Genomic DNA, 6,780 nt, shown 5'->3' on the forward strand with positions numbered 1-6,780 from the left:
GAAGGGAAAGCACTGCCGGTGGCGGATGACTGTCGGAGCGAATGACGGACTGCCGTGGGGGAGGGGAGCATGGGGGGTGGGGGGTTAACAGGCCGGATCACCGGACTCAGAGGTCACAGTGGCCGGGAAGACAGGCCACATTCGTCGATCTGAGGAGTGGAAGATCGCACCGGCCCGGCTCAGGGCTGGCATGAATCGTTCTCGGCTGGCACAGCGGCCCGCCCCCTAGGTCACATTAGCCCGAATGGACGTCGGATAGATGAGCCAGCCGCGGGGGCGGCCCGGTCTGCTTCCGGCGGCTGGCGTCACACGAGTCGCACTGTCGCAAGCCGCATCAGCCCGCCGCGGACGTCCGCTTCAGCGGAAAGTCCTTGTTCGTGGGCCGACGTCCGGAGGCCATCCGTCGGCGGGCAGCGCCTTCCGGGCGCGGCCGTTCTGGCGCGCCGGCAGCCTTGTGGCCGGCCGTCGGTCCGGCCGCACCGCGTCAAGGTCGCCGGGCGCGCCACACGGCAGCGGCGGCGGCTGGGCGCGCGCCGCCACAATGGGCGGCCAGCACGTGACGGACAGGGAAGGCCGACGGGTCCGGGTCAACCCGCCCCTGATGACAGAGACACTCCTGCGAGGCGGCGCCGGGAAGAGGCGAGTTATGATGGCCTTCCGGGGACGGACGAGCGTAGGGAATGCGCCGGCGACCGTGCTGACGACAGCCAATACGAGTGCGGTGCTTTTTGCTGATCCAGCAGTCACACGTCATCTTCCCGGTAAAGGTTACGTGGGGGTCGCGCGAAATCGTCACCGATGTGCCAAACACGGCCATCAATTCTGACGACCCTCCACACCGGCTGCACGGCTGATACAAGCCCGTGCAGGCAGCTGCAGACGAGGTGGGCGCGGCCGGCCAGCTGCGTGGTGCCGACTCCTGGACTGAATCGAAGGCCCCACAATCCAGACCGGCCGCCGCCCACACTGCACATGGCGGGGGAGGGCGACGCGGCACCGCGGCCGGGCGCGAGCCAGTGCGGCGGGGCGGCGACGGCCGGACGCGACGCTCGGCGCCGGCTCCTCGCCGCATCCGGACTAACCAGCAGCGACGACGGCGGCTTCCACTGAAGTCCGCGGCGACACACGCGCGGCTCGGCTCTCGCGCTGGCAGGGCCTGCCGAGACGCCCGCGGGCGAACCGACTGTTCTTCACCGAGGTATCACCGGCCGAAAGCACTCTGCACACGCGCTCTCCAGACGCCAGCCGTCCCGGCCCGGCTCCGGCGGCACACCTGCTCGGACTGGCCGTCGCGTCACGCGGCCCTGGACGCGACGGTGAGTCAGTCGGCTGCGGACGGCACGTGCCCGAGCGCGGCGCCGGCCGCCTGGCGACTGGCGCGTGCAGCCGGCCGGCGGGCCGCGAGCCGGCGGACGGGCGGCGGGCGACGGCTGAAGCGGCGTCCCGCAGCTCCGCGGACAGCACGCAACTACACAGCACGAACCGGACGAGGGGAACAGCGAGAGACCCACCGATCGTCGAGGTCCTATCCTATCCCAGAGGGGAAATGATCCACCTTCATCCAATTACAGATCCACTTCTTCACGAGAGAGGCCGCGTCAGTTTTCCACATAGTGTAATCACATCGCGTCAATCTTTGTATCTGGCGTGAGACTTATACCTATCGCACTTTCATAGGCGTCGTCTACCCGGCAGGCGGCAGCCCGCCGACAATGACAGCCTCTGATTTCATCTGTGGGATGGTAAAGGGGCATAACGACGCACTCAGCAGCTATGATTGGATTTTGGCACATGCTCGTCGACTACGCGCCCAGACCAGTGACACACATCGCAGACATCGGACAGACCATGCGCTTTCACCATCAGCTCCTCAACAGTCCTGAGACAATGGAACAACGAGGTTTTGCGCTCATCCGGCGCAGTATTGACAGCCCGCCGGCCAATGAGACGGTCCCATGCTCGCGCACACGCTGCCGCCCGTGTTTGAACACAAATATACATTACGCATACCCACGCACGGACGGGACGAAGACCGCTGGTGTGCGGCTGAAGTCTAAACAACGGGCACGCACGCCCCGACAGACCGCCGACGCGCAGGCCCCAGTCTAAACAGAGACATGTGCAGCGCTGTCCGGCGCTGTTCGGCACTATTTGGCGCTGTTCGGCGCTGTCCGGCGCTGTTCGGCGCTGTGCGGGGCTGTTCGGCGCTGTTCGGCGCTGTCCGGCGCTGTTCGGCGCGGCTCCACGGCCGCACGACCAAACATGCACGTGCTGACCAGGACTCGGCCGCGGTCGCGGTGAGTCAGCCCCTGACTGCGCCCTCGGAGAAAGGAATGCCAAGAGCGCTGAAGGGTGAAGGCCCGACTGGACGTGCCTGGGATGGTCGGTCGTGTACGGATGTGCCCGGGATGGTCAGTCGTGCACGGACGTGCCCGGGATGGTACGGCCGCGCACGGATGTGCTCGGGATGGTACGGCCGTGCACGGATGTGCCTGGGATGGTCGGTCGTGTACGGATGTGCCCGGGATGGTCAGTCGTGCACGGACGTGCCCGGGATGGTACGGCCGTGCACGGGACCAGTCCCAGGTCCCAGAGCGTGTCCCCGGCCCCGCTGTCCCACGCCTTCCAGCGTAGACAGACGTCGAAATGGTGCGATGTACGGCAGAGTGCTGACAATGTCCAACAAGCACACCTTATTTGCTATTGTTATATCGGTTTGAGCTCCAACCACATGCCGAAGCAGCCAGGACAACAAACACACATCAAAGTGCATCGTTCAATTTCCTTTGTTGATGACCTGCAAGCATCATGGTACCCGTGGCTCTCGAAGAGCAAGAGCTAGACGCAGACGTTGCGGCTATGGAGTGTCTTCCGTGCTTCGGCAGGGTCTGGTCCGGCCGCTCCCGGGGTAGTATGCCGGCGCCAACGGACCTGGCTCAAACACTGGAAAGGCTCACGGCCGAAAGGCCCTAACCCTGGGCTCTTCCCATTGTCACCCCAATACGGCCCGCGTGCTATCCCGCCCACCAAAGACCCACAGGGACGCCGTTGCAGCACCAAGACAGCGGGCTCTCCGAGATTTCGACCCGTCGCTTGGTATTTAACGCAACGGTAAATGGACCAAGCACCCACAATAAAAAAACGGTTTTTACTACGGCCGTGGAAATGCCCCTGCCCTGGTAAACTTGGTCATGTCAGCCGGTCAGGCAGCCGGCCAGTGAATCTCCGCCTATGTTGGAGGTTTGCACAACACGCCTGCGTGCCAGTCGTCGACGGGTTGTACATGGTGACCTTGGTCGACAAGCGCACCGACACGTGCTCCAGCGAAGGCTCATGCGATTGTCAAAACACAGAGAGAATGTAAGCCGCAGTTAAGGGCTTCTAATTAACTTTCAAGAGTACCCTAAGGATTAACGCTGACGCTCCGAGGAATATACGAATCCACTGATGCACGATTAATTCGGTCTCAACACCCAAGACTACGCTTCAAATCGGTGCAAATAGCCGCCTGTCAATCAGCCGGGTACGCAATATTTTGACCGTTCGCTTCTTGGCTTGCCCACAGCCTTCGAAGCAGCTGAATGTACTTGAATGTCGACACCGCGCTAGCGCCCAATCGACTGTGATCACAAGAGCCACCACTTGCTCGAAACCAAGGCCCCAACTCGACAACGGTAAGTCACTTTCGCTTGCTGTCTGTGGTCTCCACCGATCTGTCCCACCGGTCAGCTGCTCGTTCAACCCGAACTCGACATCGCCGCCGCAGCGTCGGCCGCGGTCCGAGGACTTGTCCGGCGCAGCGCTGGCGCTCATCGCTACAAAACAAAGAGCGCCGACGCCCAGCAAGCGAGGAGACCTACGCCGTCATGGATCTGCAGGAGTGCCTCCAATCTCCCACAGTCGCCGGCACCGGTGCACGGCTGACCACAGAGCCTCGTGCGCCCGACAAAAACCTGTGAAGGTCGCTGCCGGAGCGCCGGGGCCACCACAGGCAACCGCCGCCCCAAATGCCACACCTCACGGCGGCCGGCCGGCGGGCCGGGCTGGGCCGGACCGGGCCGGGCCGGGCCGGCCGGGGGCGGCCGCCCCTACAGACCGCCGCCCCGACACCAGCAGACGGCGACGCAGCGCTCCCACAGCCCGCCTCGCCCGATCGGAACTGGAGCGTCACACTTCCCAGGGGGTCCGCCGCGTCGTGAGAGGCTGTTCAGCCTGTCGTCGCGCCGACACAAGGCGCCCTGCGAAACGGTGCCAAGTCCGGCCCGATCGCGGCGGGGGTCGGTCGCGGAGAGCGGCGCAGCCCGCGCGGAGCGAGGTCTGCAGTTGTCGTCAGCCCGGCGGGTCATTCGGCTCACATGCATCGCTGCTATGTGAGATCCAGGCTTCAGTTTTCATCGCTGAGCCGGAGATTACCCTGAGCGCGCCCAGTGTCCAGATTATTCGGGCAGTTATCCGGAAGTACTCGCATTCCCACCACCGGCGATTTTCGGCGCGGCTATTCGCGCAGGCAGACATCTGACAGCTGACGGGGCGAAAGGCGCACGGAGTCCACTCTTCCGGATCACGACCACTGGTGATGAGATGGCCAGGAGCATAGCCTGCCTCAGACCACCCGCGAGGTGCATCCGGTCATGCCCCTCACAGCTGAGAGAGCCTATACGACACGAGGGGTGGGATTTTCGCTGCGCTGACCGGCCGCCGGTCCCGCTCTCTCCAGGGGCAAGTCTCGCCGGCGATGGACGCGGCAGCGACTCTCCCGTGTCCACCGCCGGCGGACGGTGCCTCCCGTCGGCGATACGCGAGCCGCCGGTCCATGGACAGGGGTCGACCGGGTCGCCGGCGAGCCCGACGAGCCAGACCGCCCCAGAACGGCCGCGCCGCCAAACACAGGGCTGCCGGTCCGACAGGCTTGGCGACAAGAGGCGGACAAAGACGAATGGGCTGCGACGCCGGGCTTGGAAATGACCGGCATGAAAACGCGAGCGTGGGATCGCATTCAAGTATGAGACGGAGACACGTGACATTTGGACGGTGTCGTAAGTCCAGGAACACTTGATCGTGTGGGCTGAGATCATTATAGGAGGAAACGCCGCAGATGACTGCTGTTATGGCCCGTATCGGCGCAACTCGTTAGCACAAGCTCCGTGACGAAGTTGTGTGAAAGAAAGAGAAAATTTCCTTTCGTAGATTTGTTTCGCAAGTTGTAAGTCAACAGTGTTTTTTTAATATACAGGCACGGCACATAATAAATATAAAGGAATAGTAATAATGGAATAGTAAGTAATCGCGTTTCACTCACGACGAAGCACAAACTGTGATCGTCATTTTGAATCTGGCAAAAAGTGTCAGCATTTCGCGATATACATTTGGCACATTGGATGAAAACGGAGTAACTTCGGCAGAAAAAAAAATGTATTTGGGTTCCTATTATTACCTACGTTCAATCAGATAAAACCCTTTTTATCGGAAGAACATTTTTTTTCTCGACCAAGTGGCAAACAACCAGAATTGCCACCGTTGCCTCAGCATCCCACATTGAAACCCCCTGACACCGGCAGGCAGAAGACCATATACACCGTGTTGACAGCAGAATTCCAGAAGAGTCTCGACATGAGTCTCGCTTGCCATCGACGCAACCACTGAGCAAAGATGCTACTGAATTGAGATGAATGATGAATGTTGGTAATGATATGAATTTACAAAGTTCCTTTAGATCTTTGCGTAATATGCGTAACTTCACACAAGCTAATGCAACTCTGATCTTGCGTTTTTTGTTGTCCCCATTCCTTACACCCGTCATCTCCGTTTATCCCTAGAGAGATGCGCGGAGACGCAAAGCCCAAGCGCAGCGCTCCCTAAAGAAGCCGTTTTATATGGCGGTGAGTTATCCGCCCGCTTGTTTCTGCAACCGCATCTCCCAGGGTGGTCAGCGCTCCATCTAGCTCCTAGCTCTGTCTCTGCATTCGCGCTCCTCCAGCGCGACCAGCGCTCCACCTAACCCCGTCTCTGCCCACCCCCCCCCCCCCCCCCCACCTCGCATGACGACCAGCGCTTTTTTCTAACCCCTTGCTCTTTTACGTGGTTGCCGGCCGGGCCAGCGGCGCTGGGGTTGGCAGCTGGCCGGGCTCAATTACGGCCCCGCCGGCTGCAGGCCGACTGACCAGCGGAAGGCAGGCGTCAGCTGAGCCTGCACCGGAACACTGACGCGGGCCGTGGCGCGTGGGCGCCGCCTCAGCGGCCGGCAGCCGGCACCGCTCACTGCGCCGCGATGTGCCGTGGAGCCGCGCCGAGCGACCGCAAGGCTGGCCAGGGCCGAAGGCGTGAGGAAACTGGCCTGGCGATTCTTATCTGGCAGTGCCCAACGCAGTTACGCCGCGATGTGACGCGGAGATCCCGTCACACATCGGGCATTTGCCTCCTCGGTCTCGGACGCCTTACCGAAAGCAGCGCCCGAAACCGTCAATCATCTAAAGGTTTAACACCTGTGCTTCGAACCACTGCTTAAGCCAAGCTCCAAACCCCCTCGTTACGTAAAGCAAACTTCTCCCCACGCTTTCAAGCGAAGTCGCGCTTTACCGCTGCAGAGCGTAGGTGATCACGCGAGTCGCGACTGGAAAGGAAAACAAGAGCGCCGGCCGCAAACTGAGCGTGCCCGGCCGGCACGCGCGCGCACGACCACGCGGGCGGTGCCGCGCCAAGTCACGCCGGTCCGGCGTCGGTCGGGCGGCCGTGCAGCACGCGGGGGCGGGGCGCTGCACACAGCGGCAGGCGGCGCAGGGC

The sequence above is a fragment of the Pollicipes pollicipes genome, unplaced genomic scaffold (assembly GCF_011947565.3).
Source record: "Pollicipes pollicipes isolate AB1234 unplaced genomic scaffold, Ppol_2.1 Scaffold_3087;HRSCAF=3621_pilon_pilon_pilon, whole genome shotgun sequence".
Taxonomy (NCBI): Eukaryota; Metazoa; Arthropoda; class Thecostraca; order Pollicipedomorpha; family Pollicipedidae; genus Pollicipes; species Pollicipes pollicipes.